The sequence below is a fragment of the Gorilla gorilla genome, chromosome 9, assembly GCF_029281585.2.
Source record: "Gorilla gorilla gorilla isolate KB3781 chromosome 9, NHGRI_mGorGor1-v2.1_pri, whole genome shotgun sequence".
Taxonomy (NCBI): domain Eukaryota; kingdom Metazoa; phylum Chordata; class Mammalia; order Primates; family Hominidae; genus Gorilla; species Gorilla gorilla.
In genome coordinates, this window is record NC_073233.2 from 89,421,435 (window position 1) to 89,447,300 (window position 25,866).

General features: G+C 36.9%; 1 long non-coding RNA gene and 1 pseudogene across 1 annotated transcript in view; one reads left to right on the forward strand and one right to left on the reverse strand.

Annotated features, from left to right (window-relative positions):
* The window catches only part of LOC115936239 (NADH-ubiquinone oxidoreductase chain 5-like), an 84,873-nt pseudogene extending 59,285 nt beyond the window's left edge, over positions 1 to 25,588 (forward strand).
* LOC134759294 (uncharacterized) overlaps positions 1 to 25,866 on the reverse strand; it is a 1,134,411-nt gene that overhangs the window by 1,016,562 nt on the left and 91,983 nt on the right. The window lies entirely within an intron of this gene.

A 25,866-nucleotide genomic window follows, 5' to 3' on the forward strand; every position in this document is an offset into this window, starting at 1 on the left:
ATATTATGTTATTAATTCAAAAAATGCTATTTAACCTTGATTCTAGATGAAGAAACTCAAGAAATGAGAGTATCCTGTCGATTAGGACAAAGTAAATGAGGAAGCACGCATTCAGACTGAAATCTGTCCCCCAAACCCACACACCTCTCCCTTATGCACAAAATGTCAAATGTTGCATATCCTGATTTTGTGATTGTTGTTTGTCTTTACTTAAATATTAGCTTAAATTCAGAATATTCTGAATATTGCAGAGAAAAGCAAATGGTTGTTTGAAAGTAGAAAGTTAACATCAGAAGAATGATAAGATTCTTCTGATCTTATCACTCAGCTTCTACGGAGAAAGAGATAAAGCTATTCTTTATTTGGAAGGTGCCATTCTCAGTGGAATAAACAGAAAAAAATCAGGCACAATAGGAATTTTCTACACGCCTGAGTCCTCTCAATCTTTCTCCAAACAGTGCTATGAAGAGTAATGTCAATCACTTGTAACTTCAGAGATCTGGTATCATTTTTACAGGGAACAAAGCAATTGGAAATAAAAGCTCTTTTAAGTACAGCTGCTTAGCCCTTGGCATGTTGATCTTAGAAAAGACAAAGTGGTGCCAGCAGCATGCTAACCCTCAGGTACTTTGCATGCATACATCCACTCAAAATAATTTATCTAGGTTTAATAGCAAATACATGGATTCAATGTGTTATGAATACTGCATAAAAGGGGGAGGATAGTTTGAAATTTGATGAGAGGAAGAAAGAATTTAAAACAAACTCTATTAATAGTATTCATTAATTCAATAGATATTTGCCATGATGAGAAAGAACCATCTTGCAAACTAAAAACATTTGTCACATCATTCACTGAGAGTTTCAATACCCTCCAATGTCTCTCTGTGTCACTTGGAATAAAACACAAAGTTGTCATAATGTCCCATAAAATCCAGCAATGGCTCCCACAATTTTACCTCTTTGATATAACTTTCTTCTACTACCTCTCAACTACAATGCTCTAGTTCAACACGATAAACAAGCTTTCACCTCTGGCCTTTGCATTTCAGCCCCCTTTGCCAGAAATGTTCTTCTTGTAAATATGAACATGCCTCCTTTGCTACTGTGTGGAGAGTTAATTGCAGGAGAGCAACAATGAACCATGCAGATGACAAGGTGGAAAAATAACTTATAACCAGGACTACAGTGGAGAGATTCTGGTGGATTGTTGGGAAGACTTGTTAACTGTTGCTGAAGAGTAAGGGAACCAGTTTTGCTGAGATCAGGCTCTGTTATAATCATTCACTCTTTCAACATATAATTGTCACATATCTAGAAATTTTTTCTAGGTGTTATGGTGGATAAAAAGATGGCTTAAATTTAGTTTTTATGTCATTTTATTGGATTAGTTTGAAAAAGTCATTTTCTCCTTGGCAATTTCATGACAATTAGGGTAAACTACCACTAGAAGGAAAAACAATTAATATTTATGGACAACTCAAGATATATCAGGTCCAGGAACAGATGCTTTCTATATGTTATCTTACTTAATCTTCCCACCAACTTTGACAGATGAGCTAACTTTTCTAACAGACAGAGGTGTAGTGGTAGGGAAGATTAATATGTTCTGGTTACAAAAATCCTGCCTTTTCCTCCATGCTAGATTCAAAATTGCAATGGCGTTGGTTTAACAAAGTAATATGGATGCTTGTTCACGTTACCCTGTTTGGGACACACACACACACACACACACACACACACACACACACACACCCACACGCATGCATTCAAAAGGGATAAAATAGAAGAAAAAACCAAACTTTTAATTAAAAATTTAGCCTTTAATTCTAATTAAAACAGTGTAGCCTTAAAAGGAGTGATAGATAGTTCACGAGAGTGTTTTTAAAGAGGAAAATGCTTTAGGCATAGTTTAATATTGTTCTCGGTTTTCAATTGTTCTCAGTCGTTTAGTTTAACTTCAGCTTTGACCTCAGGCATAATTAGAATATTTCTTTCAACTTACTATGGCTAAACTTTGTACTTCAATTAAAAAAAAATTTCCTGTGGCTTGCTTCTAATGATCCAGCAACCAAAATTTAAGTATCTGTTCTTTTAAAAATATCCTATGAAGAGTAATGACTCTAAAACTTTACTTAAAAACACTCAAAGAACAGGGCTTATTTCACCTCTCTAGAACTCTGTTTTTCACCTGAAATACACTATGAAAATATCGTCCCCCAAAAGAAAAATAGTCATTAGTCTCAGTCATCTATTCCGAACTGTTCTGGTTACCCTCCCATAAAACTATCAAAAGTAAGAAATCCTTTCCAATAATAAAACCATGCTATCTATTGAATTGTGTTCCTCCAACCAAGAAAAAAAAAAGATACATTGAAATACAGTCATGCACCACATAACAACATTTCAATCAAAGACAGAATCCCATAAGATTATAATGGAGCTGAAAATTTCTTTGACCTAGTAACTTTCTGGCAAAATGTAAAACATTACTTATGCATGTGTGATGATGCTGGTGTACACAAAGCTACTGTGCTGTCAGTCATATAAAAGTCTAGCACCTATGATTATTCAGAGAAGATAATATTTGATAATAATAATAAATGACTGTGTTACTGGTTTATGCATTTACTATGCTACACTTTTTGTCATTTACTTAGGGTTTACTCATTTTACTTATATAATAAAGTTAACTGTAAAGCAGCCTCAGGCAAGTCCTTCAGAAGGTATTCCAGAAGAAGGCCTTGTTACCATAGGAGACAACAGCTCTATACATGTTTCTGCCCCTAAAGACCTTCTAATGGGACTAGATGTGGAAGTGGAAGATAGTGATACTGATGACAGTGATTCTATGAATGCCTAGACTAATATGTGTTTGTGTCTTAATCTAATTTGACGGGTATCCTTATAAGAAGAAGGCCATAGAAAGACAAACACACACAAGGCGAATGCCCTGTGCCAGTGAAGAGAGAGATTAAAGTTATGCAGCTGCAAGGTGTGAAAAACCAAGGACTGCCTAGCTTATTTCTCACCATAAGCTAGGAAAAGGTAAAAAAATAAAATAAAAATCTTCTCTACGCTTCAGAGGGAATATGGGCATATTGACACCTTGATTTCAGACTTCCAGCTTCCAGAATTATAAGATAATAAATTTCTGTTATTTTAAGCTACCCAGTTTGTCATTATTTGTTGTAGCAGCCTTAAGAATCTAATATACATTATGATGAATTTGTATATTATTATGGACAATAACATTTTTTCATGCATTGGATTACATTTAATTATTAAAGTAATCCTTTTTTCCATCTATTTTATGTACCTTAAATACAGTGCCATTTCCTTACCTGGTACATTTGTTGATCAGAAATCTACTCAGCTCTTTGTTTCACTTTATTAAGTTCTCAGAATGTATTCTCCCAAAAGGAGCCTCCCCTAACCACCCTATTTAAAATAGCTACTCACATCATTCCTTTTCCCTCTCACTATGCTTAATTATTTTCATATCACATAAAAATCCCTGACATTATTTTATTTTGTATGTATTTATCTTGTTTCCCCAGACATGAGTGTAGGCTCCAAAGGGATAATAATTCTTTCACCCATCTCTCTACTTCCTTTACATGTAACAGTGATTTAAAATGTAGAAATCATAATAAGCTTTCTAGTTGGGCAAAACAGTGATCATTTGGTAATTGAGAAAGGTCCTGATTATTAATTTAAAATTACAAAGAATCAATAAATTTATACGACTGAAACTGCATGTCTGAAGACAAACACAGTCTTATCTGAAAGTCATATTTGAATGCTTATGAAAAGATTAAAATTATTAAAGGACTGCTTTTTCAGATTGTTTTATACACTCCAGAAGTATATTTTCTTTTATTATTATTATTATTATTATTATTATACTTTAAGTTTTAGGGTACGTGTGCACAACGTGCAGGTTTGTTACATATGTATACATGTGCCATGTTGGTGTGCTGCACCCTTTAACTCCTCATTTAGCATTAGGTATATCTCCTCAAGCTATCCCTCCCCCCTCCCCCTACCCCACAACAGTCCCCGGTGTGTGATGTTCCCCTTCCTATATCCATGTGTTCTCATTGTTCAATTCCCACCTATGAGTGAGAATATGCGGTGTTTGGTTTTTTGTCCTTGCAATAGTTTGCCAAGAATGATGGTTTCCAGCTTCATCCACGTCCCTACAAAGGACATGAACTAATCATTTTTTATGGCTGCATAGTATTCCATGGTGTATATGTGCCACATTTTCTTAATCCAGTCTATCATTGTTGGACATTTGGGTTGGTTCCAAGTCTTTGCTATTGTGAATAGTGCCGCAATAAACATACATGTGCATGGGTCTTTATAGCAGCATGATTTATAAACCTTTGGGTATATGCCCAGTAATGGGATGGATGGGTCAAATGGTATTTCCAGTTCTAGATCCCTGGGGAATTGCCACACCGACTTCCACAATGGTTGAACTAGTTTACAGTCCCACCAACAGTGTAAAAGTGTTCCTATTTCTCCACATTGTCTCCAGCACCTGTTGTTTCCTGACTTTTTAATGATCACCATTCTAACTGGTGTGAGATGGTATCTCATTGTGGTTTTGATTTGCATTTCTCTGATGGCCAGTGATCATGAGCATTTTTTCATGTGTCTTTTGGCTGCATAAATGTCTTCTTTTGAGAAATGTCTGTTCATATCCTTCGCCCACTTTTTGATGGGGTTGTTTTTTCCGTGTAAATTTGTTTGAGTTCATTGTAGATTCTGGATATTAGCCCTTTGTCAGATGAGTAGGTTGCAAAAATTTTGTCCCATTCTGTAGGTTGCCTGTTCACTCTGATGGTGGTTTCTTTTGCTGTGCAGAAGCTCTTTAGTTTAATTAGATCCCATTTGTCAATTTTGGCTTTTGTTGCCATTGCTTATGGTGTTTTAGACATGAAGTCATTGCCCATGCCTATGTCCTGAATGGTAATGCCTAGGTTTTCTTCTAGGGTTTTTATGGTTTTAGGTCTAACATGTAAGTCTTTAATCCATCTTGAATTAATTTTTGTATAAGGTGTAAGGAAGGGATCCAGTTTCAGCTTTCTACATATGGCTAGCCAGTTTTCCCAGCACCATTTATTAAATAGGGAATCCTTTCCCCATTGTTTGTTTTTGTCAGGTTTGTCAAAGATCAGATAGTTGTAGATATGCGGCATTATTTCTGAGGGCTCTGTTCTGCTCTATTGGTCTATATCTCTCTTTTGGTGCCAGTACCATGCTGTTTTGGTTACTGTAGCCTTGTAGTATAGTTTGAAGTCAGGTAACGTGATGTCTCCAGCTTTGTTCTTTTGGCTTAGGATTGACTTGGCAATAGGGGCTCTTTTTTGGTTCCATATGAACTTTAAAGTAGTTTTTTTCCAATTCTGTGAAGAAAGTCATTGGTAGTTTGATGGGGATGGCATTGAATCTATAAATTACCTTGGGCAGTATGGCCATTTCCACAATATTGATTCTTCCTATCCATGAGCATGGAATGTTCTTCCATTTGTTTGTGTCCTCTTTTATTTCTTTGAGCAGTGGTTTGTAGTTCTCCTTGAAGAGATCCTTCACATCCCTTGTAAGTTGGATTCCTAGGTATTTTATTCTCTTTGAAGCAATTGTGAATGGGAGTTCACTCATGATTTGGCTCTCTGTTTGTCTGTTATTGGTGTATAAGAATGCCTGTGATTTTTGCACATTGATTTTGTATCCTGAGACTTTGCTGAAGTTGCCTATCAGCTTAACGAGATTTTGGGCTGAGACGATGGGGTTTTCTAAATATACAATCATGTCATCTGCAAACAGGGACAATTTGACTTCCTCTTTTCCTAATTGAATGCCTTTTATTTCCTTCTCCTGCCTGATTGCCCTGGCAAGAACTTCCAACACTATGTTGAATAGGAGTGGTGAGAGAGGGCATCCCTGTCTTGTGCCAGTTTTCAAAGGGAATGCTTCCAGTTTTTGCCCATTCAGTATGATATTGGCTGTGGGTTTGTCATAGACAGCTCTTATTATTTTGAGATATGTCCCATCAATACCTAATTTATTGAGGGTTTTTAGCATGAAGGTTGTTGAATTTTGTCAAAGGCCTTTTCTGCATCTATTGAGATAATCGTGGTTTTTGTCTTTGGTTCTGTTTATATGCTGGATTACATTTATTGATTTGTGTATGTTGAAACAGCCTTGCATCCCAGGGATGAAGCCCACTTGATCATGGTGGATAAGCTTTTTGATGTGTTGCTGGATTCAGTTTGCCAGTATTTTATTGAGAATTTTTGCATCAATGCTCATCAAGGATATTGGTCTAAAATTCTCTTTTTTTGTTGTGTCTCTGCCAGGCTTTGGTATCAGGATGATGCTGGCCTCATAAAATGAGTTAGGGAGGATTCCCTCTTTTTCTACTGATTGGAAAAATTTCAGAAGGAATGGTACCAGCTCCTCCATGTACCTCTGGTAGAATTCGGCTGTGAATCCATCTGGTCCTGGACTTTTTTTGGTTGGTAAGCTATTAATTATTGCCTCAATTTCAGAGCCTGTTATTGGTCTATTCAGAGATTCAACTTCTTCCTGGTATAGTCTTGGGAGAGTGTATGTGTCGAGGAATTTATCCATTTCTTCCAGATTTTCTAGTTTATTTGTGTAGAGGTGTTTATAGTATTCTCTGATGCTAGTTTGTATTTCTGTGAGATCGGTGGTGATATCCCCTTTGTCATTTTTTATTGCATCTATTTGATTCTTCTCTCTTGTCTTCTTTATTAGTCTTGCTAGTGGTCTATCAATTTTGTTGATCTTCTCAAAAACCAGCTCCTGGATTCATTGATTTTTGAAGGGTTTTTTGTGTCTCTATTTCCTTCAGTTCTGCTCTGATCTTAGTTATTTCTTGCCTTCTGCTGGCTTTTGAACCTGTTTGCTCTTGCTTCTCTAGTTCTTTTAATTGTGATGTTAGGGTGTCTATTTTAGATCTTTCCTGCTTTCTCTTGTGGGCGTTTAGTGCTATAAATTTCCCTCTACACACTGCTTTGAATGTGTCCCACAGATTCTGGTATGTTGTGTCTTTGTTCTCATTGGTTTCAAAGAACATCTTTATTTCTGCCTTCATTTCGTTATGTACCCAGTAGTCATTCAGGAGCAGGTTGTTTAGTTTCCATGTAGTTGAGTGGTTGTGAGTGAGTTTCTTAATCCTGAGTTCTAGTTTGATTGCACTGTGATCTGAGAGACAGTTTGTTATAATTTCTGTTCTTTTACATTTGCTGAGGAGTGCTTTACTTCCAAGTATGTGGTCAATTTTGGAATAGGTGTGGTGTGGTACTGAAAAGAATGTATATTCTGCTGATTTGGGGTGGAGAGTTCTGTAGATGTCTATTAGGTCCACTTGGTGCAGAGCTGAGTTCAATTCCTGGATATCCTTGTTAACTTTCTGTCTCGTTGATCTGTCTAATGTTGACAGTGGGGTGTTAAAGTCTCCCATTATTATTGTGTGGGAGTCTAAGTCTCTTTGTAGGTCACTAAGGACTTGCTCTATGAGTCTGGGTGCTCCTGTATTGGGTGCATATATATTTAGGATAGTTAGCTGTTCTTGTTGAATTGATCCCTTTACCATTATGTAATGGCCTTCTTTGTCTCTTTTGATCTTTGTTGGTTTAAAGTCCGTTTTATCCGAGACTAGGATTGCAACCCGTGCCTTTTTTTGTTTTCCATTTGCTTGGTAGATCTTCTTCCATCCCTTTATTTTGAGCCTATGTGTGTCTCTGCACATGAGATGGGTTTCCTGAATACAGCACACTGATGGGTCTTGACTCTTTATCCAATTTGCCAGTCTGTGCCTTTTAATTGGAGCATTTAGCCCATTTACATTTAAGGTTAGTATTGTTATGTGTGAATTTGATCCTGTCATTATGATGTTAGCTGGTTATTTTGCTCGTTAGTTGATGCAGTTTCTTCCTAGCCTTGACAGTCTTTACAATTTGGCATGTTTTTGCAGCAGCTGGTACCGGTTGTTCCTTTCCATGTTTAGTGCTTCCTTCAGGAGCTCTTTTAGGGCAGGCCTGGTAGTGACAAAATCTTTCAGCATTTGATTGTCTGTAAAGGATTTTATTTCTCTTTCACTTATGAAGCTTAGTTTGGCTGGATATGAAATTCTGGGTTGAAAATTCTTTCTTTAAGAATGTTGAATATTGGCCCCCACTCTCTTCTGGCTTGTAGAGTTTCTGCTGAGAGATCCGCTGTTAGTCTGATGGGCTTCCCTTTGTGGGTAACCCGACCTTTCTCTCTGGCTGCCCTTAACATTTTTTCCTTCATTTTAACTTTGGTGAATCTGACAATTATGTGTCTTGGAGTTGCTCTTCTCGAGGAGTATCTTTGTGGCGTTCTCTGTATTTCCTGAATTTGAATGTTGGCCTGCCTTGCTAGATTGGGGAAGTTCTCCTGGATAATATCCTGCAGGGTGTTTTCCAACTTGGTTCCATTCTCCCCATCACTTTCAGGTACACCAATTAGATGTAGATTTGGTCTTTTCACATAGTCCCATATTTCTTGGAGGCTTTGTTCATTTCTTTTTATTCTTTTTTCTCTAAACTTCTCTTCATGCTTCATTTCATTCGTTTAGTCTTCCATCGCTGATACCCTTTCTTCCAGTTGATTGCGTTGGTCACTGAGGCTTGTGCATTTGTCACATAGTTCTCATGCCATGGTTTTCAGCTCCATCAGATCCTTTAAGGACTTCTCTGCATTGGTCATTCTAGTTAGCCATTCGTCTAATTTTTTTTCAAGGTTTTTAACTTCTTTGCCATTGGTTCGAACTTCCTCCTTTAGCTCAGAGTAGTTTGATCTTCTGAAGCCTTCTTCTCTCAACTCATCAAAGTCATTTTCTGTCCAGCTTTGTTCCATTGTTGGTGAGGAACTGCGTTCCTTAGGAGGAGGAGAGGCACTCTGATTTTTAGAGTTTCCGGTTTTTCTGCTCTGTTTTTTCCCCATCTTTGAGGTTTTATCTACCTTTGGTCTTTGATGATGGTGATGTACAGATGGGTTTTTGGTGTGGATGTCCTTTCTGTTTGTGAGTTTTCCTTCTAACAGTCAGGACCCTCAGCTGCAGGTCTGTTGGAGTTTACTGGGGGTCCACTCCAGACCCTGTTTGCCTGGGTATCAGCAGTGGTGGCTGCAGAACAGCGGATATTGGTGAACCGCAAATGCTGCTGCCTGATCGTTCCTCTGGAAGTTTTGTCTCAGAGGAGTACCCGGCCGTGTGAGGTGTCAGTCCGTCCCTACTGGGGGGTGCCTCCCAGTTAGGCTACATGGGGGTCAGGGACCCACTTGAGGAGGCAGTCTGCCTGTTCTCAGATCTCAAGCTGCATGCTGGGAGAACCACTACTCTCTTCAAAGCTGTCAGACAGGGACATTTAAGTCTGCAGAGGTTATTGCTGCCTTTTGTTTGTCTGTGCCCTGCCCCCAGAGGTGGAGCCTACAGAGGCAGGCAGGCCTCCTTGAGCTGTGGTGGGCTCCACCCAGTTCGAGCTTTCCGGCCGCTTTGTTTATCTACTCAAGCCTGAACAATGGCAGGCGCCCCTCCCCCAGCCTCACTGCCGCCTTGCAGTTTGATCTCAGACTGCTGTGCTAGCAATGAGCGAGGCTCCGTGGGCGTAGGACCCTCCGAGCCATGTGTGGGATATAATCTCCTGGTGTGCCGTTTGTTAAGCCTGTTGGAAGAACGCAGTATTAGGGTGGGAGTGACCCGATTTTCCAGGTGCTGTCTGTCACCCCTTTCTTTGACTAAGAAAGGGAATTCCGTGACCCCTTGCACTTCCTGGGTGAGGTGATGCCTCGCCCTGCTTTGTCTCACGCACAGTGCGCTGTACCCACTGTCCAGCACTCCCCAGTGAGATGAACCCGGTACCTCCGTTGGAAACGCAGAAATCACCTGTCTTCTATGTCACTCAGGCTAGGAGCTGTAGACTGGAGCTGTTCCTATTCGGCCATCTTGGCTCCACCCCCCAAAAGTATATTTTCTTCTATCAAATTCTAAAGCTTTCGCCTTTGAAAATTCTAAATAGAAACGCTACTTCATTCATGACACATTTTTCTCTATAGAAAAGTGTCAGTAGAGATTACTATGCTAATTATCTTATACTAGGAGCATTTAAATTATATCATAAAACTCTGGGAATTAAATAATTAATTTATTCATTCTTCAGTTAAATATTATGCCTCTGCTATGGTACAAAACTCAGGCCAAGAGCTGTAAGGGATTTAAAAATAAGTATCCAAGAGTCCCTGTGCTGCAGCCTCATGAAAAAGATAGCAGAGATACATAAATCAATATAATTTTAGTTAAGAGATGATAAATCCATAAGATGGGCACTGTAATATAGTACGAAGAGAAAGAAGTTTGAAACTAGAGCTCAGCTTTAGTGATTTCAACTCTCATAGAAGAGTTTCTTCTTTTTTGGTCCCTGAAAACTGTCAAGAACTGTCAAAATGTTAACATTAATAATAGTTAACATTAATTCTTAACACTAAGTTAATTAATTCTTAACATTAATAATAATTAATTCTTAATATTAATAGTTAACATTAATTCTTTTTTATTTTTTTTGAGATGGAGTCTTGCTCTGTCACCAGGCTGGAATGCAGTGGTGCAGTCTCGGCTCATTGCAACTTCTGCATCCCGGGTTCAAGTGATTCTCCTGCCTCAGTCTCGCTGTAGCTGGGAGTACAGGCGCCCGCCACCACGCCCAGCTAATTTTTTGTATTTTTAGTAGAGACGGGGTTTCACTGTGTTAGCCAGGATGGTCTCGATCTCCTGACCTTGTGATCCGCCCTCCTCGGCCTCCCAAAGTGCTGGGATTACAGGCGTGAGCCACCATGCCTAGCAAGTTAACATTAATTCTTAACATTAACAGTTTCTTCGTGCCCAACCATTCCTTGTTTTTTCCACTTAACCATATAATCACTTCTATAAATTTATTAAAATCCATTCATTAAAGCTACTTCATTTGAAACTCTTGGGAAGAATTATATTTCCGGTAATACAATTGCTGCCCTTGGCGTATTTCCTAGTACATGGGAGGCAACAACCATTATTACAGATTGGGCCTTTTTTAATGATCATGTATTGCTATTGCAGATACACAGCCTGGCATAAACTGCTATTGCATGATTGCTATTGCCAATGATAACATAATCATTAGTTCAAGACAATAAGATTAGTCTTGAACTAGATCCCTTTCGCCTTGCTTCTGACCCACATATAGATAGTGCTCATAAGTAAATGCAATGAAAACATTCAGTATGAATACATGTAAAATGATCTTTCTATTGTTAAATCATCCTGAATTGTCCATTTGAATCTTTTCCACATAAACTGTAATGTTTTATTTCATCATTTGATATTAATACTGATACTAATTATATACATATTTTAACATGGGCAGTCTAACTTTAAAATGATGAAGTGAAAAATCTGATTTAAGTGATATTTCCAGTTACGAAAAGTAAAGTTGGTATAAGAAATATACAAGCAGAGAAACCAAATCCAAAGGAAAACAAGAATCAGAAAGCCCTTGGGCACAACCTTGGCCAACATACTCTTAACCTAAGAGGTTTTTGTTGTTGTTGGCCTTTGTTTCTATGTTGCTTGGGTCTTGGAAGGAGATAGACACACTTTGGGCATAATTGTTTCCAAATTAAGTTAAGAATGTGGGTATAAATCTTCACTATTAAGTGTGGTGGAACTATTGGCAGGAGATAAACTCACACTCCACTAAAATGCAGTGCATATGTTACAGCTATTTCTCTGAGAATGACCAAAAATTACAAAGAAGAAGACAAATGTAAAAGCAGAGTATCAGAAGTAACCAAGTCTTCCCTGTTTGCATCTCTTCAGAATTAGAAGCTGTCACTCACATCTGAGGCTGAAGTTTCCATGACGAAATAGGTTAGGGAAAGACAATCTGGGAAGAGTAAAGAAAGGGTTTAAAAGGATCCAGGCACTGGAATGAAGGAAAAGTGGAAGAGCGAGAAAAAAAAAAATAATTATAATACTAAGTAGCACTCTCAGGTAGTTTGAGGGAAATAAACGGCTGTCCCATATTGCAGGGTCACGGAAGCCTTATCTTTTTGGGTATAGGTTGGTGCAAAAGTTATTGCAGTTTTTATCGTTACTTTTTATGGCAAAAAATGTAACTACTTGCACCAACCTATATAATGGAACTACAGAATTAGCAAAGGTGTTTACTAAGCCCTCCACCCACATCATCCTGAGAGACTCTGACTGCCTAACTATCTAATGTTTACAAAAGAACACTGTGACATAATAATGTTGAGAACTTAACATTACTTATTGAATATACATCTTTTATGTTTCCATCGTTTGATATTAATATTGAGTCTAATTCTATATATTTTTTTAACTTGGGCTGTCTACTTTTAAAGTGATAAAGCAAAAATTCTATCTTTAAGTAATATTTTCAATTATAAAAACTAAAGTCAGTATAACAAATACAAAAGGGAAGAGACTAACTGCCTTTCTTCTATCCACCAGCAAACACACCAACTGATATGGCTGGCAATATGGTGAAAAAGATCACCTCTCAGAATGACTTAAAGACACCATTGTGAGATGGAAGGAACAGGTAGGGAGGCTAGTGTCTGGGTTTCATGAACAGGTGAAAATCCAGGCTCAGAGAGATTGAATAACTTGCTGAGGATCAGTCAGCTAGGAAGTGGTGAAAGCACAATTCTCTCTCACTGCAAGTGGGATACTTTTCACATGGCCTTTCCTTTTAAAGACGAGAGCAATTAAAGATTTCAACACTAAGTGATTATTATTCTTCACATTAGCATATTATGAATTTAGTCATTTAGTTCTGGGTACTGATAAAATTCATCCAGAGTTGTGCATTATAAGTTTAATCTTTAATGGTGTTTCAGTTTTACTTATCAAAATGTACCTTTTATTCTAAATTATCATCAGGAAAAAAATGGATGCTGCTGCCATACAAAGCCAGTTTCCATTATTTCATAGGTTAAAACTTAGCCTAAGGGAACAAATATTCAAATCAGAAGTACATTTAAAGAAATAAATACACTGTTAAAATTTTTAGCCTGAAGGATTAATTTTGATGACAATTACATTTTTATTATAGATCATAAAATAATTAACATTTTAAAGTCCTAATGAAAATTATAGGGCATTATGCTTTAAAATGCTTGTTGGAAATTAAAGATTGGCCTTTGGCATTTTACACTAATTTTCTGTGTTATAAAAAAATGAAGATGAGTGTTTTGCCTGAATCAAGCATCTCTTGTATCAGACTATACACTTAAAAAGAGCATAATAGTTATAAAAATGATTTGATGCTCTCCACTTTTGTTTCTCAGAATACTCTTGAAGAATTCCTGTGAAAAACAGACACAGAAACAGAAGATTTGGAAGAATGGTGTTATGGGTGATACTGTGTCCTCCAAAATTCATATGTTGAAGCCTCAATATCCAGTAGCTCAGAATGTGGTAATATTTGGAGATTAAGACTTTAAAGAGATAATTAAGGTAAAACGAGGCCATTAGGGTCAGCTCTTCATATATTCTGAATGATAGCCTTATAAGAAGAGATTAGGACACACAGAGAGGCACCAGGGGCACCTGTATTAAAGGAAGGAGCTTGTACAGAGGCAGCAAGAAGGCAGCCATCTGCAAGCCAGGGAGAGATGCCTCAGAGGAAGCCAACCCTGCCAGCACCTTGATCCTGGGCTCCCAGCCTCCAGAACTGTGAGATAATAAATTTTTGTTGTTTAAGTCACCCAGTCTGTGTTATTTCATTATGGCAGCCCTAGCGAACTAATATACTCAGGATGCATTTATTTAATCACTTTTTAAAGAATGGTTAGAGAGTATGATATTCTGGCTGACTGAGAGGAAAAATGTATTACAATTTATAGAAAAACTATGTTAACAATTTTAAATTTTATTCTATTAATTTTTTAAGTTTAACAATTAAAGAGTTAATTACAAATGTGAATAATATTACCCACAGGTAATATAAACAATGCCAAACATTAAATTTATGTTACAACACTTTAAAAGCTTAAAAAATGTATGTTCTCAGGAGGAATGTAAAATTTTAAAACTTTTTTAAGGCAAAATGTGTTAGAACAGTAAAAATTATGATTTTGATTTCATTCAGGTCTATGAACAAAAATTTCAAAGGTACGCCTAATATAGAATCCAAAATCACGTATGAATGATGCAATAATCCCCTAAACTACTCATATGCATACTTGGCACACATTAATTAAGCAGCTGCAATGAAAAGTCATAATATAAAGACACATTGTCCAACATAGTAGCCACGAGCTACAGATGGCTATTTAAATTTAAATTAATTCAAGTAAAGTAAGTGTAAAATTCCATTCCTCAGTTGCACTACCCACATTTAAAGTGCTCAGTGACCATATGCGCTAGTGGCAACATTCTTAGATAATGAAGATAGAGCATTTCTGTCATTGACAAGCATTCTATTAGACAAGAGGTTAAGGATCCAGAAGTCCTGTGTTCACATCCTGGATTTTCCATTTACTACTAGTCATCCTATCTTTCTGTAACTTAAGTACCTTGTTTGCAAATAGGGAGTAATGAGGAAGCCTTTTCTCAAAACGTAATTATGAGGATTTAATGAGGTAACACCTGCGAAGGGCAATTGTAAATTGAGAAATCTTATGCATATGATGTCTTGTACTATGCTGAATGAATGCAGTGATGAATTAGATACGGACCCTACTCTGAAGGAGAATATGCAGTACATAAGAGAGGTAACTGTTACACAAAATAGAATATGATGAATACATAATTAATATGGGATTACAAAAAAAGATGTTGAGAGAGTTTCTTCATTGCTTGAGTATAAAGTCCAAACTCCTCACAAGATTAACAAGCATTTCCTGGATCTGGTTTTCTGATCACTTGGGTGTTTTTTGTTTGTTTATTGGGTTTATTTGTTTGGTCTCTTACTAGTTGTTACTTTTCTATATTCTACTTAGATTTGGAGATTTGGTTTGTTAATTACATTCTTCAAATAGGCCAAATCTCACTTTCTTGTGGACTGAGTCACAGTCCAGGATGTTTCTCCATTCTGACTCCTGACTCCTTCCATCCTTTGGCTGGCTGAATCAGCCATAAAGTCTGATCTAAGACTACATTTTTTTTTTTTTTTGGAGAACACTGTCCTAGTTCTCCATCATCATGTTTATCATATTTGGATGAAATGTCCTATAAACTGAAATCACCTATCTCCCTACTGACTGCAAACTCAGGGTGATTAGAAATCATTATTTACTTCATTGTTGTTAAACGCCCAGCACCTCCACTGTTGCTAACTCATAGTAGGTGTCCAATATGTTGACAAAATGAAAGATAAAGAAGAGAGAAAATGCTTTTAGTTGGCTGAGATTGTGTATGCAGGTAAATTACCAAGGAAATAATATTTGAATGGCCTTCCCATGTGATTTTTTTTCCTTTCCCCAATCAGCAATGTTGTGTGCAATGCAAACATTCATGCTAGATCTTTCCTTCGTGTCTAGTTTAGAAATTAGCCTGTATTTTGGTTCTCAAACTGAATACTTGGCATATTTTATCTGCATTTTTAAATTTAATTTATTGTAAGATACCTAGGCAAAGTCAGTAGAAAAGATTATAAGAATATCCTCATCATTTCCTCTGTGCCTGGGAACATTCCAGTCCCATTACCTGGATTATTTCATGTAACACTTTCAACAACACTGACAGTTAAGTATTATCTTCATTTGATAGACATCCATATGTAAGTTAAGAGAGGGTAATTGGCTGGTCAAATGTCACATAACTAGTAAATGGTGAAGCTGGAAGTTGGACCAGGTCTGTCTGAATTTAGAAACTCCGTATTCCACTGGAAGATTTAGGTGAATATGAGATAATAACCTCAACTCTCAACTACAAGTAAAATTTATATAAAAGTTGGGAGCCACATTTCCCCTTGGGGGCGGGGGGAAAGGGTTTCTAATTTATTTAGGTAATTAGTTCGCCTATTTGTTACTTCTGTTATCAAAATAACAGTTTTTATGCTATTTAAGTATTTAAGTATTTAAGCTATTTAAGTATTTAAGCTAATTCCATTAATAATCTCTTTGTGCATAGACATCAGATTAATTCATACGGTTTGCTTCAGTTTCTCAGATTCTATCTACCCCAGATCTTTTAGTTGACAATTTATCGTACAGAACAAAATCATTATTTTCTAGATAAAGGAAAGTAAGTTTGTATCAATAAAGACTGTTTACTATTCTTTTTTGTTTATGTATGAGCATATATAAGTAAGAAAACTGAGATAAGTGCATTCGATTAAAATCTTTGGAGAAGGATTATTTTTTTCTGAAAACTTTGTAATTTAAAGATTACCAATATTTAAATTGATCCATTTAGTTTATGTTAAACTGACACATTATTTATATTAACTGAGCACATAATGTTGATTTTTATCTCCAAAAGATATTTGTATACATTCATAAGGAAGTGAACTATATTTCATTTTCAAAGTATCATTAACTCATTAGAACAAGTGATTTAGAAGAATCTTTGTTAAGCCTAAGGGATATAACGATATATCATTTTCTCACAGGTGACGGTGAATGCTGATCATCCCACAGACACATTAGCAAAGGGACAAATTATCATGTACTCAATATTTTTAAAGGATAACTTTTGAAATCTTTGATAGGCGGTTGTCCCATTGGATTTTAACTCTGCAATTTTGGCCCTCATGTATGGCAACCCTTAGTTTAGCTTGCAAAAGGTATCCTGTCAACTTGATGGGTGGAAAAAGTAGTTGTATCACTAATATTTTCAATGGTATCTGTCCTGTTGAAGCCTTTCACTTTTCTTGTCCTATGTCTAAATTCCAGGTCTTTAATATTGTCTTTAAAAGGCCCACAAGTTAAAAATGTATGTGAGAAAAGTATCTGCAGTTCACTGCTGTTCACTGTGTCCTTAAAGAATCCACTGTGGCCACCTTTATATATCAAACTGGTCATCTCCCAGGAGAATGAAAGGAGTAAGACAGATGGAGAACTGATGACATCAGACCAATATAAAGCTCCAATCAACCACGCACCAATTTTTCAATCATTTATCTAAAGCTTTTTATGTGCTAAGCACTTCTTAGCTACTGAAGGTAAAGAGAGGAAGAGAACACAGTCCCTGTGGTAAAGAGACACTCATATATGTAACTAATTATAAAATACAATAAATGTGATTCTAGCAATACATCAGATAATATTTACCAGTTGATTAACACAGTGCATGGCATTTGAAATGCCTTCAATAAATATTAGGACATCATTATATATACTATTAATATTATAAAATATTTATATTAAATGTTCATCTATATTGTATAATCATATGTCATATATATGCTGTATGGCATATATGTGCTATTACTATTAAAAGCAGATTTAAGTTCTGCAAAACGAATAGTATTTTCCACCTTGCATGAGAAAGAAGAATCACCAAAATGCTTACAAAATGTTTAAGAAATTTGGTGGATTTTAAGAAATGAATTATATTAATATGAAAATGAGTAGAATCTTGAACTAGACAAATAAGCATGAGTTTGCTCACACCTAGGAAAGAGGAGCTTGTGTCCAAAGTCCTGAACTTTACAGGGTCTATCCCCATTCTTCCTCAGGTCATAACACTCCCCATACAGAGCTCACACTCAACCTGCAAGAACATGCTCCAGATATGAACACCAGAGTTTCTTGCACAGTCTTTTATCTGCCTCCAGAAAATGCACAGGCCTCTTTTCCACCTCTGCTCTAGAAGTGCAGACTGCACCACCATTGTCATAACTGTACTACTGCATGGTGACCAAGGGGATGGCTGCTTGCAGGGCGTGTAACTGGACCTTGGACATATGACCTGGGTTGTTTAGATGCGTGAGCTGTAACACTTGAACAAGGGGTTAGAGTTTGGGGTTATTTGTCCCTGTGCTGTCATATTATGAAATAAAATTCTGATAGAAAAAGAGAATTATAAATTTGGACTGGACCTTCAAAACCATGCTCAAGGTATATATGTTAGAGGGGGAAGATAGAACCTGTTTAACAGTTTGATATATTTCATGGTGTTTAACTGTGTAGACATATGGTAAGTGGACTGCTATTTTGTTGCTTCCCTAGACCCTGAAAAGGTAAGGAGTAGACTTGTGACTTAGCCAAAAAGTAAAGTGGGATAGATCATGGCATAATGGTTTATGTGATAAGAAAGCAGAAATGCATAGTGAGGAGGAAAAGGTGAGTAGTAAAATGCCATTACAATCAGACCATAAATTACTGGATGGTGCTAAGGAGTATAGGCTTCCTATATGGTGGTGTGGTAATGTCTTCCAAGGATGTTCACTTCCAAATCCTTGAAACCTGTAAATATTTTACTCCATATGGCAAAAGGGAATTTTTAGATGTGATTAGATTTACAAGGCTTGAGATGCGGAGAGTGTCCTGGATTATTTGGAGAGAACTAATCTAACTATATGAGACCTGAAAAAACTAAAAATCTTTCGCAGCTGTGTTCAGAGAGACAGAGATATGTGGACAGAACAAGCCTGAAAGAGATTCACTTTTGGTGGCTTTGAAGATGGTGGAAGGGGCCACGAGTTAAGAAATGCCAGTTGCCTCTAGGAACTAGAAAGGACGAGAAAACAAAATCCTTCTTTAGAGCCTCCAAAAAGCAACACAGCCCTACTGATATCTCGGTTTTAGCCCAATGAGACCCATGCCAGACTTCTTACCTCTGGAGCTGTAAGATAATCGATTTTTGTTATTTTAAGCCTCTATGTTTTTGGTAATTTGTTATAGCTGCAATAGAAAACCAAAACAGACAGCATTGCTGAAAATGTTTCCAGAAAATCTTACTTGAGTTTAAAAAGTAATAAATTCCTGTTGTAACCGTTAAAAATGTTTTTGTCACAAATAGAAGAACACCTGACAATTACTGACTTTAATAAGTGGTCTACTTCTTCTGGCCTAAGAAGTAGTTCAGTGGGAGGAACTCTGGTCTAGACAGCTATGCAAGGATGTGGGGTCATCTACCTTTCTGCTCTCCTATCACAACAATTCAGGTTGCATGCTCATAGTCACAAGATGACCATTCTAAGTGTTTTGTCTGTGTTCCAGATAAGAAGAAAGTATAAGGGAGCATGCTAGGATGAAAATACACGGTGGGATCCTCCTTTCCAAAGCTTTTTTTTTTTCTTTCCCAAAAGCTCTACCCATCAACTATGCTTAAACCTTCTTGGCCAAGACAAGCTTACTTGGCCACTTACTAAAAAGAAGTCTATTATTTTATATGGAAACATTATCAGATTTCCAATAATAAGAAAGAAAAATAAGAAGTTTGGGGAAGACAAGACAAGTGCCTGAATTTCACGGCTTCTCACAGCCTCTAAGTTAGTGTGTATTGTGACTCTCTAAGGGAAGGTATTAAGTACAGCATTTCCCAAACTTACCTGAATGTGGAAAAATGAGTTTATTTTCATAAGGAAGAAAGTCTTACGAGACTAATGTATAGCACAGCTTGTAAAACGCTGTTAGGGAAGAGGATCCAACAAAAGATTCTGAGCAGGAGAATAGCTTGATCCTATATCATTCTAATAGTAGAGTGGCCATGAGTGATAGGCGAACAACTCTTTCTATAGCTTATGCTCCTGCTGCATGCAAGGCATAGATTAAGCCCCAAGTACATCAGGGGGACTAAATATTCTCTAGCATTATGTTGGAACAGCTAAATGTTTTTAAATTCTCAGAATGTTCTGTCTCAAAACATGTACATTTTTTTCAAATCCAATTTATTAATTAAATAACCAATTCAATTTCCAAGAGTCTAAAGAAACTAATTTACTTTTGTCTGAGTTATTTAGATACATTAGAAAGCCTTAAAGAGGATAATAACCTAATCATATTTTTTGTTTTAAAGTGGAAAATACTGCAGACATCACTGAATCTTTAATAGCAATGAGGAAAGAACTCACACCCAAAGGTTACAAATTCTTTCTATTACACAGCTGTCCAGTGGCAATCTTACGGTTAGAGCCCAGTTCTCTCAATACTCAGGTTGCTGGTTATACATTGTTCCAAAGCAACACCAGGAAGTAAGATTTTACCTGGTATAAGAATTATATTTCAAGGATAATATTACTCTGGAGAAAGGACACCCTATCCAACACATGGTGCTAGAAAAACTGGATAGCCATATGCAGAAGAATCAAACTGGACCCATATACTTCACCATATACAAAAATTTAACTCAATATGAATTAAAGACTTAAATGTAAGACCTGAAACTATAAAAATCCTAAAAGAAACCCTAGGAAACACTCTTCTGGACATTGGCCTAGGGAAAGAATTTATGACTAAGACATCAAAAGCAAATGCAACAAAAACAGACACATAAAACAATTAAATCAAAAAGTTCTGCACAGCGAAAAAATCATAACAGAATAAACAGACAACCTATAAAATGGGAGAAAATAATATGCAAAATATGCATCCAACAAAGGGCTAATATCCAGAATCTACAAGAAACTCAAATAGAAAGAAAAAAAACACAAATAACCCTATTAAAAAGTAGGCAAAGGACATGAACAGACATTTCTCAAAAGAAGACATGCAAGTAGCCAACAAACATGTGAAAAAATGTTCAATATCACTAATCAGACAAACGGAAATCCAAACCACAGTGAGATACCATCTCACTCCAGTCAGAATGGCTATTATTAAAAGGTCAAAAAATAACAGATGTTGGCGAGGATGCAGAGAAAATGGAATGCTTAAATACTGTTACTGGGAATGTAAATTAGTCCAACCCCTATGGAAAACAGCATGTAGATTTCTCAAAGACCTAAAATAGAACTACTATTCAATCCTGCAGTCCCACTATTAGGTATCTATGCAAAGGAAAGTAAATTATATAAAGAAGACACCTGCACTGATACGTTTATCACATCATTATTCATAATAGCAAAATCATAAAATCAACCTAAGAGTTCATCAACAGATAATTGGATAAAGGAAACGTGGCACGTGTATATACACACACCCAGACATATATATATATATATATATATATATATATATATACACACACACACACACATACATAACTTCACATACACATGCATGACTTCACATTATTATTGGATCAACATTTGTCACTCTCTGCCTCCTCTGCCAATTAAAATTCCATGTTACATCCAACCACCACTTTGACTTTGAAGCCACCACCTGATATTAGCATTTCGCAGATGTAGTATGACTATTTTTGTACATCTCTATCTACTGATGAGGGTCCTACTCTTTTAGTATAAACAGTACCATTGACTTCCAATCAATTAGTTTCAATTATATCCAAAAGAGAGTAATTAACCTGACACTAGCCCTAGTAACTGACCCCCTACTGGCCCTATTACTAATAATAGTTACATTTTGGCTCCCACAACTTAATACTTATATAGAAAAATCAAGCACCTATGAATGCGGATTTGACTCAATAACCTCTGCCCTCCCCCTCTTCCTCATAAAATTATTCCTAGTAGCCATGATATTTCTCCTCTTCGACTTAGAAGTCACTCTGCTACTACCCTTGCCATGAGCCCTTCAAACAAACAACCTGACACAATAATCAGCACAGCCCTTATTGCTAGTTCCCATTTTAATCCTAGGCTTGACTTATGAATGAACCCTAAAAGGGTCAGATTGAATTGAATTGGTAGTTTAAGTCAAAATAAATAAATGATTTTGACTCATTAGATTATGATAAACCATATTTACCAAGTGCCTTCTATTTACATCAATATTATATTAGCATACACCATGTCACTGCTGGGAATATTAGTCTATTGATGCCACCTAATATAATCCCTATTATGCCTAGAAGGCATAATACTATCATAAATTTATAAATAAATGTATAAATAAATATTATTTATCATAAATACTCATAACTTTAAACTTACATTTCACTCTAGCATCTATAATACCCATCATTCTCCTAGTATTTGCTGCCTGTGAAGCCGTAGTGGGCCTTGCCTTACTAGTTTCAACCTCCAATACATATGCTCTAGATTACATACAAAATCTAAATTTATTTCAATGTTAAAAATCATTATTCCAACAAGTATACTGTTACCAATGACAACATTCTCTAAAGATACTATAATCTGAATCAACATGACTACCCACAACCTACTCATCAGTCTTATTACCCTACTATTTTTTATGCAATTCAACAATAACTCATCAGACTTCTCATTAATCTTCTCTTCTGACCCGGTGACCTCGCCCCTTCTAATCTTAACAACCTGACTACTACCTCTTATAATCCTAGCAAGCCAATATCACCTGTCCATTGAATTACCCCCACGAAAAAAGCTCTATATTTCTATATTTATTTCCATGCAGATTTTTAAAATTACAGCATTCACAGCCACAGAACTAATTATATTTTATATCCTCTTTGAAGCTAAACTAATTCCTACCCTAATTATCATCAGCTGCTGAGGTAACCGACCAGAAAGCCTCAATGCCAGCTCCTATTTCTTATTTTACACACTAGTAGCGTCCCTTCCTCTACTTATTACACTTGTTTATACTCAAAATACCTCAGGTTCACTAAATATGCTGGTAATGATTCTTACCACCCAAGAGCTATTGGTCTCCTAATCCAATAACCTTATATGATTAGCATGTATTATTGCTTTTATCATAAAAACGCCTCTATATGGACTTCACTTATGACTCCCCAAAGCCCAGATAGAAGCTCCTATTGCCGGCTCAGTAGTACTTGCAGCAGTACTCCTAAAACTAGGAGGCTGCAGTATAATATAGCTTACCCTTATCCTCAGCCCCCTAACAGAACATATAGCCTACCCCTTCTTCATACTATTCCTATGAGGGATAGTTATAACAAGCTCTACTTGTCTGAGACAAGCCGATCTAAAATCACTTATTGCTTATTCCTGCGTTAGCCACACAGCACTTGTTATCATGGCTGTCCTCATTCAAACCCCTTGAAGCTTTACAGGTGCAGTCACCCTTATAATTGCTCACAGACTCACTTCATCCTTACTGTTCTGCCTAGCAAATTCAAACTACAAACGAGTCCATAGCCGAATCATATTACTTACCCGAGTCCTTCAAACACTGCTTCCACTAATGGCCTCTTGATGACTCCTAGCAAAGCTCACTAACCTTGCCTTACCATTAATCTAGTAGGAGAAATCTTTGTGACTATGGCTTCATTCTCCTGATCAAACATCACTTTTATGCTTATAGGACTTAATATACTAATTACAGCCCTTTACTTCCTATGTATGCTAATCACAACACAATAAGGGACACTTGCATATTATATTACCTATATTAAACCTTCCTTTACACAAGAAAATACATTAATACTTATACATCTTGGACCTATCTTCCTATTATCCTTAAGGTCTAAAATTGTTACGGAGTTTGCATGCTGTAGGTATCGTTTAACCAAAACATTAAATTGTGAACCTAATAATAGAATCCTGCAACTTCTTATCTACCAAGAAATTACGCAAGAACTGCTAACTCACGCCCCCATGCCTAACAACATGGCTTTCTCAACTTTTAAAGAATTAGAGGTATCCATTGGTCTTAGGAAGCAAAAACGTTGGTGTAACTCCAAATAAAAATAACAAATGTGTATTTTTCCACTTCCATAATAGCCCTGATCCCCTTAATCTTACCGATTATTACTATCTTAACCAACCTCTACAAAAAAGGTTCGTACCCAAATTATGTGAAAATTATCTATCGCATGCACATTCATCATTAGCCTCATCCCTACAACAATGTTTATATGTACAGGCCAATAAGTCATCTCAAACTGACACTGAGTGACAATCCAAACTCTTAAATTCTCACTAAGCTTCAAACTACACTACTTCTCCACAATGTTTATCCCAGTAGCAGTATTTGTTACCTGATCTATTATAGAATTCTCAATATGATGCATAAACTCAGACCCTAACATTAATCAATTTTTCAAATACTTACTTTCCTCATCACAATACGAATTCTAGTAACTGGCAACAACCTCTTTCAACTCTTTATCAGATGAGAAGGTGTAGGAATTATGTCTTGCTTACTAATTGGCTGATGATACGGCCGAGCAGATGCTAATACAGCAGCCCTCCAAGCAATTCTGTACAACCGCATCGGCGACATTGACTTTATTTTAGCCATAGCGTGATTCCTCATCCTCCAACACATGAGAGCTTCAACAAGCATATATTCTAAGCCTTACCCCCCACGCCCTTCCATTAGTTAGTCTTCTCTTAGCAGCAGCAGGAAAGTCAGCTCAGTTCAGCCTCCATCCCTGATTTCCATCAGCCATAGAAGGCCCAGCCCCAGTCTCAGCCCTACTCCACTCCAGCACTATAGTTGTAGCAGGAGTTTTCCTGTTCATCTGCTTCTACCCTTTATAGAAAATAATCTATCAATTCAAACGTTTACATTATGTCTAGGGGCTGTTACCACCTCATTTACAGCAATCTGTGCTCTAACACAAAATGATATCAAAAAAAGATCATAGCATTCTCCACCTCAAGCCAGCTGGGTCTCATAATAGTCACAATTGGCAAGAATTGGCCACACCTAGCATTCCTTCACATCTGTACCCATGCCTTTTTTAAAGCTATATAATTTATATGTTCAGGGTCCATCATCCCTAATCTCAATGATGAACAAGATACCTGAAAAATAGGAAGGCTATTCAAGAGTTTACCCCGCACTTCCTCCTCATTATTGGCAGCCTTGCACTTACAGGTATGCCTTTCCTTACAGGCTTTTAATCTAAAGACCTTATTATTGAAACCACAAACACGTCATACACCAATGCCTGATCCCCTTCTATTACTCTTGTTGCCACCTCCTTAACAGCTGTCTATAGGGCCCGTATTATTTTCTTCGCTCTAATAGGACAACCCCACTTCACAACTCTGATTATTATTAATGAAAACAATCCCTTCCTGATTAACTCAAGCGCCTAACAATCGGCAGTATCTTCTCCAGATTCCTCATCACCAACATTATTCCTGCTTCATCCCCAACATTATTCCTGCTTCATCCCCCAAAACAACTATACCGCTCCACCTAAAGCTTACAGCCCTAGATGTGACCACCTTAGGCCTCTTACTAGCCACAGAGCTTAATCTCATAACTAATAACCTTAAACTAAAGTACCCATTACAGACATTCAACTTCTCCAATATACTAGGTTTCTATTTAGCCACAATACACCATAGAACCCCTTACTCAAGCCCATTCACAAGCCAAAATCTGGCTTCACTTCTACTAGACCTAATTCGACTAGAAAAGTCTATACCAAAGACCATTTCACAAACTCAAGTCTCAGCCTCCATTACCACTATATCTACTCAAAAAGGCCTAATTAAACTCTACTTTCTTTTTTATTCCATCCTTTCTAACCGTACTCTTAATTATCTAATCTATTACCCCGAGTAATATCAATTGCAAGATAAATACTAACAAATAATGATCAACCAGCAACTACCACTAATCAAAACCCAGAACTGTACAAGGCAGCCACACCCACAGAATCCTCACACAACAACCCTGCCCCCTCACCCTCAAAAATTATTCAACTGTCTACGCTATTTAAATCAATCGCGACCACCACCCCATTGTACTCAACTATTCACCCAACCAACACCACTCTATTAATAATCCTAATTAGTAAAACCCCTCAAATGTCAATACTTGACC